This window comes from Barbus barbus (assembly GCF_936440315.1).
Source record: "Barbus barbus genome assembly, chromosome: 32".
NCBI classification, from domain to species: domain Eukaryota; kingdom Metazoa; phylum Chordata; class Actinopteri; order Cypriniformes; family Cyprinidae; genus Barbus; species Barbus barbus.
The window spans coordinates 15806043-15819919 of NC_136760.1; the positions used below are offsets into that span (position 1 = coordinate 15806043).

Here is a 13877-nt window from a genome sequence, read left to right on the forward strand (position 1 = left end):
TGAGCCCAGAATATATGCACAAACATGCTCAACAACATGTTAAGCATTTTACTCCCATTGAAAAGCGTTATAATGAAAATTTAAAGTGTCTTAATGTATTAAGAAATAATTTTAAAAAGCTAAACTCAGGACACACCTTACAGTGATAATGTATAAAAAGTACAGATTCGGTATACAGGTATAATATGCACTATGTGAAGGATTTCCTTCCTCCCGGAGTTCTGTTCCATCTAGCCATAAATTTAGCTCTGAGTTCTGCTCCATCTCTCACTGTAGCCAAAAGTATCCGTTTGCCGCTTGCGCTCGGAGCTGCTGAGTCACGTGATGGTATGACAACCAAACACAGCATAGCAGGGGAGGAGCAGCAATGTTTGCATACGAGATGTGAAAAGAGCGGCATATACACCCACAGACATGTCTACACTTTGTTGTATGTATTAAGCAATGTTATTAAGTGTATAGGAGAAAAAATGTACCTAAAGTATTAATTAAATAAATAAATAAAAAAGTTTAGGTTATTTATTTATAAATAAATAAATAAATAAATAAATAAATAAATAAATAAATAAATAAATAAATAAATAAATAAATAAATATATATATATATATATATATATATATAGTTTAGGTTAATTAATTATAAGTTTAGGTTAATTATATATATATATATATTATACATACATACATACATACACGCACACACACACACCTAAAGGATTATTAGGAACACCTGTTCAATTTCTCATTAATGCAATCATCTAATCAACCAATCACATGGCAGTTGCTTCAATGCATTTAGGGGTGTGGTCCTGGTCAAGACAATCTCCTGAACTCCAAACTGAATGTCAGAATGGGAAAGAAAGGGGATTTAAGCAATTTTGAGCGTGGCATGGTTGTTGGTGCCAGACGGGCCGGTCTGAGTATTTCACAATCTGCTAAGTTACTGGGATTTTCACGCACAACCATTTCTAGGGTTTACAAAGAATGGTGTGAAAGGGAAAAACATCCAGTATGCGGCAGTCCTGTGGGCGAAAATGCCTTGTTGATGCTAGAGGTCAGAGGAGAATAGGCCGACTGATTCAAGCTGATAGAAGAGCAACTTTGACTGAAATAACCACTCTTTACAACCGAGGTATGCAGCAAAGCATTTGTGAAGCCACAACACGCACAACCTTGAGGCGGATGGGCTACAACAGCAGAAGACCCCACCGGGTACCACTCATCTCGACTACAAATAGGAAAAAGAGGCTACAATTTGCACGAGCTCACCAAAATTGGACGGTTGAAGACTGGAAAAATGTTGCCTGGTCTGATGAGTCTCGATTTCTGTTGAGACATTCAGATGGTAGAGTCAGAATTTGGCGTAAACAGAATGGAACATGGATCCATCATGCCTTGTTACCACTGTGCAGGCTGGTGGTGGTGGTGTAATGGTGTGGGGGATGTTTTCTTGGCACACTTTAGGCCCCTTAGTGCCAATTGGGCATAGTTTAAATGCCACGGCCTACCTGAGCATTGTTTCTGACCATGTCCATCCCTTTATGACCACCATGTACCCATCCTCTGATGGCTACTTCCAGCAGGATAATGCACCATGTCACAAAGCTCGAATCATTTCAAATTGGTTTCTTGAACACGACAATGAGTTCACTGTACTAAAATGGCCCCCACAGTCACCAGATCTCAACCCAATAGAGCATCTTTGGGATGTGGTGGAACGGGAGCTTCGTGCCCTGGATGTACATCCCACAAATCTCCATCAACTGCAAGATGCTATCCTATCAATATGGGCCAACATTTCTAAAGAATGCTTTCAGCACCTTGTTGAATCAATGCCACGTAGAATTAAGGCAGTTCTGAAGGCGAAAGGGGGTCAAACACAGTATTAGTATGGTGTTCCTAATAATCCTTTAGGTGAGAGTGTGTGTGTGTGTGTATATATATATATATATATATATATATATATATATATATATATATATATATATATATATATATATATATATATATATATATATATATATATATATATATATATATATATATATATATATATATATATATATAAATATATAAATAATACATAGTTATTATTATTACTAATAGACAAAAATAACTTTTGTGAGAGGTGCGCGTTTACAATTCTTAAGTTTACATTTCTTATGGGAGTGAGATGGAAAAAAAACTCATCTGGTACAGTTTGTCCTTATAAAGACAATGTCTCGAAATCTCGATATGAACTACAAAAGCATGGGAACACTGCTTGATGCATCAGTGGAGACACATATACACAAGTCTAACTCACAGACAAATAGAGTGGGCTGCCAGGTCAAGCCGGTGCAGTCATCACTAGCAGGTTTAGTAAGCATCTGAACTACAAATCTAATAGGCTAGCTGGAGGACAAAGTCCTGCTGTTAGTTTCATCAATCACCTGTTCCTTCCATCAGAGATTCAAAACACCCACACGCAAACATCAACAGACACAAAACCTATTCACTGAACCGCTGCAAAGTTTCTGACCCCCACAGACGAATGGCCAAACACTGAGTGAAGGACATTGAGACTATAATCATCCACTACTGGCTACAAATCAGACAAACAGATGCCCATTTGCTCTCCATGTCCATGGCTAATTCAAATCTGGTCTACCATACATACAAAATTAGAGACACTGCCAAACGACCCCTCCAAATTAAAATCCCAGTGACTTCAGCCGATTATACTAAAGTGTATCCACCTGAGCCAGGGTCAGTGTGGGGAAAAGCGTGGTAATCGAAAGCTGCGCACAGCTACAGGCCTCGAGGCTTCTGGCCCCGGTGCTCCTCCTGCAGGAGTGAACCTGTGGACAGATGAGATAAACTCATTTTGGAAATGGAGCGTTTTTCATTTCAGTCTAAAACACGTCTCCATTTTTCCATAACTCCTGCCTTAATTGGATTCCGGGGGCTAATGGCTTTCCCAGCTTTAGCTTCTTCCCCCCCAAATGTTTTCATTTTTTTGTTCTTTCTTCTGACTCCCGTTGACTTTCTTCCTTGTTTCTACTTCTCTTAAATTGTGGTCGCCCTCAGCCTGCAGAGAGGTCATTAGGATTAGCCGATCACTGCAATCTTGTCTTCACATCAGATCACATCACATACTTTATGCACAATAGTGGTTCGGAATGGTATCGGAAATATTTGATATTTTGAACTGATTTTAAAAATATCTTCCGTTATGTATTTGTTTTGTTTGAAGCAACAAATACATAACGGAAGATATTTTTTAAAATCAGTTCAAAATATGTATTTGTTATGTATTTGTTGTGTTTGAAGCAACTGAACTGAAAATCTGTTAGTACTGTTGTATTTCTCATTTAATGTATGATGTAACCATTTTAACACCCATCAAGTGTATGGTTCTGGTGTATTGTATTGTAAATCTTATTCACATGAATACTGTATGTTCCAAAATTAGCATGAAAAATGTTTCCTATTTTAATACATTTCATTTCTTCCTGCGGTGGATGAGCAGCCATTACACCAATCTTCAGTGTCACATGACCCTTCAGAAATCATTCTAATATGGTGAATTGACGCTCATAAAAAAACAAATTAATTACTTAAAAAATGCTATTGACCCCAAACTTTTACATGGTAGTGTACATGTATGGAAACACTGCTATTATAGTTTTTAAATGTTAGTTCCGTCTATCAAAGCATTACAGAACTTTTCTGTCATCTTGCACACATACCGTATATGCACAAACACATATGCACTGGTTCAGCTGAAAACCATACTACTGACATGCATGAATGGATGGCACACTTGGGATTAAGACTAATACTCCTTGCTCGCCTGACACTCCTTCATTCTAGTCACACAGGGGGAGCAGAACTAGCAATGCATCCTTGTTATAAAGTCTTACATTACTACAACACCAGGTTCAAATCATAACAGCGAATTAGACTGTAGGCTTTAAAGAGGTCAATGTTTTCCCCTTCAAAAAATTCTCCTGTTACATGGAATATGTAATGCATGGCAGGGCACGGAAGCTGGAAGGAGCTGCTCTGGGACCAGCCCTTGAGGTGCTTTGGCCACTGGGAGGAAGAGTAGAGGCTGAGGTCAGAAGGCCAGTAATGAAAGCGTGAAAGAAAACAGGAGGGCAGAGAAAAAAAAAGCAGCAAGAGGCACTGTGTTGAAAAGGTTATCCCTATTGAATGACGGTGCTTGATTGAGCTTGGCAGACAAGACTGTGCGGCTTTATTTATAAACTTTCTACCCACAGGATCGCCTGTGAAATCAAAAGTGTTTAAATGAGAGGCCAGCGGCTTAGGGTTTACACAAACAGACTAATGTTTACTAGTGAGAGAGAGAGAGAAAAAGAGAGCCAGAGACACACAACGAAGAGTGACCAAAAAAACACAAACAAATTAAAAACAAGCCGAAGAGAAAGAAGGAAATCAATTTGGGTGATTGACAGAGGAAAAAAAGTTTGTGAAACTAGTAGCAAACAATAACCCGAAAAACAGCAGTGAAACATACACTGGCCTCATAAAGAAAACATTATAAATATCTTAGAAAAGAAAAATCTAATTAAAATACTGTACATATATATAATATACAGTACTGTTCAAAAGTTTGGGGTGAGTAAGATTTAAATTAATACTGTTAATCAGCAAGGCTGCATTAAATCGACAAAAAATGAGGAGCATATAACACTGCATTGCCGTAATATTTCACAATACTACTGTTTCACCAAATTTTGATCAAATAAATGCAGCCTTGGTGAGCATAAGACACTTCTTTGAAAGACATTAAAAAAAATCTTACCCTTAACTTTTGAACAGCAAAGTAGCTATACAAATAAACATTTAAATTCATATTATACTGACAGATTCATTGAAATTGAAGAACAAAATGCACAAATTGGTGAACAGGAAATGGAAAACCTGGAGTAGATCTAGAATGGAGTGATTACAGAACATTGAGGGGAAATTGCCGTGAACTGAAACCGAAGACTCTTGCAAATGATAAATGATTTTTGTACTATTTGAGATATTTAATACTTAAAGGATCCACTGAAACATTGTACTTTTTGCGGCCACTGAACAGAGCTGTCCCAGACGGGCATACTGTACAACAGAGTACATAAGTCTGTGCGGTGACAGATAATGAGAGCGCTACAGCACACACATTTTCCACACACTGACGCTAGAGATGGAAACCAGACTAAGGCCTGACTGAGAGCTGGCCTTCAAACAGCCCAATGTCCAACACACACCACATCAAGAGCCTGCCGGACCTCCACCACAAAGCCTGGAAATGAACCAGTGCCTATAACTGCAATGTGTTTAACATTCACAAAGAGCCATTTAAACTAAAAACACTGCCAACACGCAGGAAAATCAGAACGTACAGCTGCTCAGGGCGATTGTATGAGAAACTAGTGCACATTTGCCTCTTTTTTTAACCACAGGACTGTAGAGATTACTAGGATTTCACTGATATCAGATATTTCAGTTTGATTCTCCACTTCTCATTGTGAATGAGACTGAACAACACTCAGGAACTGCTACTAACAATAACAAAGTCGATCTTAGATAAAACATACAAAGCACATGGTAATGACTGTGGCAACTACCGCAGGGAAAAGAAAAAAAAAAACACTGAAAACGCAGATTGCTACCACTTATAAATGATGAGATACGTGAAGCCAGAAGGAAGCTATAATGATACTATAGGACATGCAACAGCGTGCAGCCACATGTCAAAAAAGATTTTTGTCCACAGACACACACAGAGAAGGAGAGAAATAGGGAGGAGATTGAGAGCTAACAGCACATGAAACCGTTAGGACAGAATGACACAGAACGTGATATACAAACTCTTCATCAATAATATGAATCAGACAGAAGAGAGAGGAATGATATGAGACAGAGGACAAACACATAATCAAGCATAATCAAAAAGAGCTCACCAATATGGAGTCCACTTAAATAGGAGGCAAACTCTGTGTCCTCTTCAAATTATGAAAGGCAGAAGGAATCAGGACAGATTTATATTAGAGAGAAGTTAGGAAAACTAATACATACTGAAAGATGAGCAAAACAAAAGATTGTTAATTTGGCTTACAGGTATAAAAATAAAGCTGACAATGACCACAGTAACATTTAAAGGTTTGGGATCAGTAAGATAATAATAAATTACTACATGGATGCATTACATTGATCAAAAGTGACATTAAAGACTTTTACACTGTTAAACCAAAATTTCTGTTCATCAAAGAATGCTGGGAAAAACTGCCACTCTCAGAAAAAAGTACAAAATCTTTCAAAAATGTACTAATTTGTATCATAAGGTACTAATATGCAGCTTTTAGGTACTAATATGTACCTTTAAGGTACTTAAGGTGTACCTTTGAAAAAGTACCACCCCAGTGACAGCTTGCATGTCTTTTTTTTTCCTGAGAGTGTGGTTTCCACAAAACTATTAATCAGCACAGCTGTTTTCAGCACTGATAATAATCAGAAATGTTAGAAATCAGCATTTCTGAATGATCATGTGATCGTGATGACTGGAATAATGGCTGCTAAAAATTCAGCTTTGCCATCAGGAGCAAAAGACATTTTAAAACACATTAAAGTAGAAAACAGTCATATTTGTAATCATAATGAAATTGTTTTACTGTATTTTTGATCAAACAAATGCAGCTTCGATGAGCATGAGAGACTTTTTTTCAAAAACCATTACCGACCCCAAACTTTTTAACCATTGTGTACTCTACAGACAAACACAATTATCATATTTCTTCATCAATTGATCCTCTACAGCCGAACCAGGTGGACAGATCTATTGGCAGCGTTCACAGTCAACATTCACAACTTTTAATGTGGGCCATAAACTTCAGATTTGTTTTGTCTATTACACACAACTCATAATGCATTCAATACATATCTTACAGATGGGATAAAAAGTTATTCAAAACATCTTCTGAATCTTACACAACAATAAGACTATGAAATACTGAGGGAAACATTCACGTTCAAACTCACATTCACACGGTCTTTCATGAAGAAAGAATAAAATGGATGGGATTCATCTAAGCACGCATCATAGTAATATCATTTAAAGGGTAAGGCGTAGTTGGAAAGGCAAAAATGGATGCATTGTGTGCCTGTGAGTGTATGTCTTTGTGTATGAGAGAGATACAGTATAGTGAACTCTTGGCCCTTTTACACACACTGCTACGCTCCATTAGGTGGTTGTGGTCCAATGAATGCTAATCAACCGTGTCTTCATTGTTTGGGTACTCTGTTACCACATACAGGGGTCCCCAGCCAATGATCTAATGGCTATGACATCTAATAGGCGAATCAGCGTTAGTCCGAAAGGTGTACCTTCAATGTTCTCCACTGGGAAAGCAAAGAAAGGAATATGATAAACATAAAAAAAAAGATTAAGAACAGATCAAGAGAGCAAAAGAATGGAGGAAGAAGAAACTGACCTACCCCATTCAACCTTCTCATCATCTTATGAAGAGAAAAAATAAATAAAAAGGAAAGATATATTCATGTGACTGGAAGCACACATTACAAACATTTGAAATACACTAAAATATACTAATTTAAAGGGACAGTTCAATAAAACCTGTTTTACTTTCGTCTGCTGTTTTAATAAAAGTCAGTGAGATCCAATGAGGTTTGTTCTTCAAAAAGTATTCTTTTTCACAAAAGAAAGGGAGTCATACAGGTTTGGAACAACATGAGGGTGACGAATTGATCACGGTTTTCAATTTAGGGTGAACTATCCCTTTAAATGTCAAACTAATGTAAAACTATGTTTGTTTTCTATGAAAAGTCTTTAGTATGCTACTAAGTGGTAAACCATTGCTTACCTCATAGGAAACTGTAACTACCGAACAACTAACACAGTTCATAACAGCAGAGAAAGTGTTTTTGAGTGTGCATATGCAGGCCTGAAGACATGAGAACATTTGGAGTCACTTTAAAAGCTTCCTCCAGTTCATGTGGTCTCAATTCTACTAAACAAGCTTAAATCAAAGCACACACGAGCAAAGGGCAGCATCTACACCGCCTGCCATACACATCCACAGAGTCCTGCCAAAAAAGCAATACCATGAAGAGAAGGATGGAGGGCAGTAAAATCTTTCGTGTGCTATCAGTCAAGTGAATCCTTAGGCATCTGCCTTCTTGTCAGTGTGACCCAAAGGACCAAAAAGACAAAATTTATTAAAATAAAAATGAAAAGCAGATCTAAGGGCATGTTTAAAGTCTGAGACAAGTGAGGCCACTAAGCTTAGGATAAGAAAAAAATATACAAAGTAAATGGGTATGATTTACAGGTGAAAATGGATAACTGTCACATCTGTCTTAATTACTGACATTTCAGAGAATATAAAACAGAAAAAGAACTTCACTTTTCAGTAAAATCTGTCCCCAGAATCCATTTTTTGGATTTGCATGTTTAGTCACAAAGCACCATAAAATATATAAATTGGACCAAGCAAATATGAAAAGATTACTGAAATTATGCCATTTCTACATGACAATTCAAAAGGTAACAGATTCCTTTTGCCTACAACAATTCATAAATTAATCTAAAACAGATGATTAATACAAACAAGTGGGGATGGTGAGTGTAGATTAAAGGGATGCTTAAATTATTTAAATTATTTCAATGATGACAGAACAATTGGAAAGAAAGTAAGTATATCTGGTCAAACAAACAAATGGCACAAACCATAGCGTGTGAAGAGGCAGGACAGACCTACCAACTCACCATGTTTACATACACAGATTTAAATCAATCCCACTGTAGATTCCACATGTACTGTTTATATGCACCCTATGTAAATATATCAGTTGACATGTGCATATATCACGAAGAAAATTGTTCCACGTGCAATGTGTCAACACTACAATAACAACAAGAAACTTGTGATCAGTGGTCCTGAAGATGTTAAGGTTACTAACTGATATTAGGTTGCATGAGGATTATTAACTGAAATTAGGTTGCAAGCAAATGCAGCTAGTTTAACAAAAATATGCAATTTTCTCATTAAGACGCAAGAGGAATAGAGGAAAGTTAATCATAAAAGATGATGATGAGATGAGATGCATTAAGAGGAATCCACTTTTAAACAACAAACAGACATTGACTAAAAGTTTATAGAAAACATTAATACTATAGGGTTGGTAATTAGAAGGTTGCAGATTTGACATTTCTGTGTAAAAGGGAATATTAAACAAGAAGAAACATGTATAGTACAGAGACAGGTTCTGTCAGTTGTTGACTGGATGGAGACAGACCTGAATACAAGCTTGTAATCTATTATAACAAAGTCTGCTTCACTGGAAGATTGATTTATTACAATTTAAGAGATTTACATGCCGCCTTTTATCTCCAGGTATTTATATCTGGATCTGACACACAACTTATATCTGATATGACCTTTTGTTTGAGCCCACCCATTTTTCATGTGAGAAAAAGTATTGGAACAGATAGAATTAACAGATTAAAGTGAAAAAGACTTTAATCTGTTAATTTAGTTGCAAATCCTTTGCGTTCAATAACTGCATCAAGCCTGTGACCCATTGACATCATCAAACTTTTACATTCTTCTTTTGCGATGCTTTTCCAGGCTTTCAGCGCAGCCTCTTTCAGTTGTTGTTTGTCTTGGGGGGGGGTTACCCCCTTCAGTCTCCTCTTTAGCAGGTAAAAGGCATGCTCTATAGGGTTTAAGTCTGGAGATTGACTTGGCCAGTCTAAAACCTTCCACTTCTTGTCCCTGATGAACTCCTTTGTTGTTTTAGCAGTGTGTTTTGGGTCATTATCTTGCTGCATGATGAAGGATCTCCCAATAAGTTTGGTTGCATCTTTCTTTAAATTGTCAGACAAAATGTTTCTGTAGACTTCTGAGTTCATTTTGCTGCTGCCATCATGTGTTATATCATCAATGAAGATTAATGAGCCCATCCCAGAAGAAGCCATGCAAGCCCAAGCCATGACATTACCTCCACTGTGTTTCACAGATGAGCTTGTATGTTTGGGATCATGAGCAGATCCTTTCTTTCTCCAAACTTTAGCCTTTCCGTCACTTTGGTAAAGGTTAATCTTTGTCTCATCAGTCAATAAAACTTTGTCCCAGAATTTTTGAGGCTCATCTCTGTACTTTTTGGCAAATTCCAGCCTGGCCTTCCTATTCTTCTTGCTAATGAGTGGTTTGCATCTTCTGGTGTAGCCTCTGTACTTGTGATCATGAAGTCTTCTGCGAACAGTAGATTGTGATACCTTCACTCCTGCCCTCTGGAGGTTGTTGCTGATCTCACTTATAGTTGTTTTAGGGTCTTTCCTGACAGGTCTCACAATGTTTCTGTCATCAACTGCAGTTGTTTTCCTTGGTCTACCTGTTCGATGTCTGTTACTTAGTACACCAGTGGCTTCTTTCTTCCTCAGGACATTCCAAAAGGATGAAATGGCTATGGCCAATGTGCGTGCAATGGCTCTGATTGATTTCCCGTCTTCTCTCAGCTTCACAATTGCTTGTTTTTCACCCATAGACAGCTCTCTGGTTTTCATCTTGGTTACACCTCTTAACTAGCTTAACAGTTTGAACAGGCAAAACCCAAATCTGAAACTGAGCGTAGACATTCAGTGCTAATTATTGTTTGAATAATCATTGTGATAGGACACACCTGGGCAACAAAATACACCTGTCAGTCACATGTTCCAATACTTTTGCTCACATGAAAAATGGGTAGGTTCAAACAAATGGTGCTATCTGCTAAAGATATAATGGTGCTCCTTCTTTGTGAGTACTGGACCAGCACCTTTAGTCACTATTGCTTAAATGTAATTTTTGTAAGTCAGGGCCGAGTACCAAAACAAACTTGTGGCTAATCAGTAAGCAGTAAGGGGAGAAAGCGTTCAGTGAACAGCCGAGCCGAGCCAAACGACAGAAAGATAGAGATGGCGGAAAAAAAAAGAAAAAAAAGAGAAAATGTCAGTGGAACGATAAGGCAAGTAGTAGGACCATGTGAATATCGGATCACCTTTCCAGCGCTGGAGAGAACTCAAGGAGCGGAAGGCCTGCAATCGGACGCCGAGGTTGCTTTGTTCCTTCTCGATAGGTGAGTAACACCGTGTCTACACCAGACGCGGTGCGCCGCTACAGCTAAAGTCTGCCTACACTGGATGAGTGTATTTCAGGCGAGAATGTAGTTGTTTAAAACTCAAATCTGCGGTTTATTTATAAAAACAGGGCCTATTTGAAAATGTGCTTTGCCGATTTCAGAGATACGAGCTCCATGCGATCACCAGCCACTCAGTGCTCATGTATCCCGAAGAGAGGAGCATAACCTCGGCTAGTCCTTCTGACATTTGCAGCTGGCTCTGATGTCTCTGTAGTGGTTAAACAGAAGATATAATTCGTTTTGGGTAAATCCAACTTTGGTCTTTATTCTATTGTTCTATTAATATGTTGAAATGAAAAACGAAAACAGGCAATGTTTGATATAATATTGTAATGTATGTACGTTCCCCGAACTACATTTCTGCGGCTATTAATATGTTTAAATGAAAAAGAAGAGAGGCAGTGGTGTTTGATATATTTCGTAAGTAAATACAGTGAGGAAGATTGCAGCAGCCAAGGTGAGCTGACTGACTTTATCAAGTAAGCTGCTCTTTGTAGAATTACCAGACTTGCATCGTTCCGTTCACACTCCCGAGTCTAACTTGTGAAGTCGGAACTACCGAGGATGCAAGTCCGAAATTTGCGTACTTAGTATTGAGAAACGTGCGCAGACCTAACGTTGCATCACCAAACTATTTGCCTAATTTTCTCGGTACTTTAGACCGCGATGGAAACATAGACAGCAACAGGTCTGGGGGAAAAAAAGTTCCTGGGACATATTATTCCAGGTTATTTCGGTGGAAAAGTGGCTTATGTTTCACAGAACTAATCGTTGTCTGGGTTGCGTAGGCTACGTATATGTGGGGCAGATCTATCAAAATGGGGACGAGAACCTTTTGGGGTATAGGGGCATGTTTGTTTTGGTGATTTCAAATATCAACATTTGCTTCCAGAAATCGCTTACCCTGCCTTTAACATTAATCTACATAGTGTAAGGTACTGTGTTCCCAGCCCTTTTAACCCCTTATTAGAGCAATTTATGAGCATCTACTGGATGACTTTTTTTTTCTAAAAAATACTTTTGCCAACAAAATACTTTTCAACTATGCACCAATGTGAAAAACAAACTGGTAAATCCATTATTTTTAAGACTAATTTCCATGCTTGAAAACCATGATTTGTAAGTGACTTAAACCATTTTCTATGACTGTGGAAACAGAGTTTTACTTTCTATACCTGTTCAGGGGTGTGTAGTTTGTAATGGATATGACATACAGCCTCAGCTAGTGATCATACTGTTCTGATAATAAGGCTTTATGTGAGTCCACATATCTGCAGCGCAAAGCACTAGCGTGTGTTCAGTCATCCAAAGAGAGCCTCTCATCTCTGCTCTTTGAAATATGGGCTAACGTCACTGCACTGCAGGCCAGTGGACAGATGGTCTCACTCTTAAAGCACACGCTCACGCAGTTTCAAACAAACAAACCTCTTTCTCCCAAGCACACTTATACGCATCTATACCTGTGTGAGAACACATTTGGATTGGAATTGTATATGGTCTGTTTTTCTGGTCAAGTCATACATGGAACTTTCACTTTTTCTTACAAATGCCCATACATGATGTGATTCTGAAAAATTCTACACACGAAGAGTTGAATAAAAGCAGCACTTTAATATTACTTATGCTTATTTGTTATAAAGGCTCTACAAAGATGACAGCAGTTTCACGACTCCTGGGGTGGTCCTGGAAAACTCATCAAGAACCGATACCTCCGTGACATGCACATCAACTTTTCCTTCTCATTCTTTTAAGCAGCTGATAGAGTGATGGAGAAAAATGGAAGAGGTGGGAGGCCAAGCATGTGGCATGGGGGATAAGAATGCAGAATGGCTGTATTATTCAATCAAGTGTGGAGCTGTCCGGATGACGGCAACATGTCAAGAGTGTTGCTGTGCGTCTGTCTCGTGGTGAGTATTAAGTGTGCCCATGTGTAGAGAGTAACCCAGCACAGCTCCGTAAAGACTCCTGCTGTCAGCCAGTGGGAGAGATTAGAGCTGTGGTGTACAAATACACGCACACATGCATGCAATAATCAGACATGAGAGATTAAATGGAAACCAGGAGAGGAAGCTTATGTCCAGGCGTGCATTAACGCACATGTACATGAATACACATGTGTGCACATCTGCCTGGCACCAATCAAGGGAGTCTGGGCTCCCTGACCGCATTCACTTCACCTTGCACTTCCCAACCTTCCCTCCCTCTCATCTAATCTTTTCCGGTTGCTGTTCCTACTATTCTTCTTTTTTTTTCTAGCCATTGCTCTACTTAAAGAGTCACGTCACAGCATCTCTAATACATGGGCCTCTTGCATATGACAGTTTAAAGATCACAACTGCAGTAGTCCAGGAACAAAAGGATGAGTATATACAGGGCTCAACAATAAGGTGGCTTGCAGGCCTGATGTCAGTGAGATTTTTTCAGGCCATTGCTGCTTTACAATTGAAAATTTCACTTTCAGCGTCCTTATACATCAATTTTTTACGGCAGTGGTTCTCAAACTTTTTGGTTCAAAGGCCACACACTGTCCAACATAATATTCAACGCCCCCACCCTCCATCTAGGCTATGATATTTCCAGTAGTATTTCTACTGTAATTATGACAAAGCTTTTTTTGCAACTTTTTAATGAACAGAAACTAATTTTAGGGTGGAAAAAAAATAAATGCTTACATATACACTGTT

At 38.4% G+C, this 13877-nt stretch overlaps 1 protein-coding gene across 3 annotated transcripts in view; it reads right to left on the minus strand.

Annotated features, from left to right (window-relative positions):
• Nucleotides 1-13877, minus strand: part of LOC306852335 (MAGUK p55 subfamily member 7-like) — a 156471-nt gene that overhangs the window by 32156 nt on the left and 110438 nt on the right. The gene's annotated exons all lie outside the window — the stretch shown is intronic.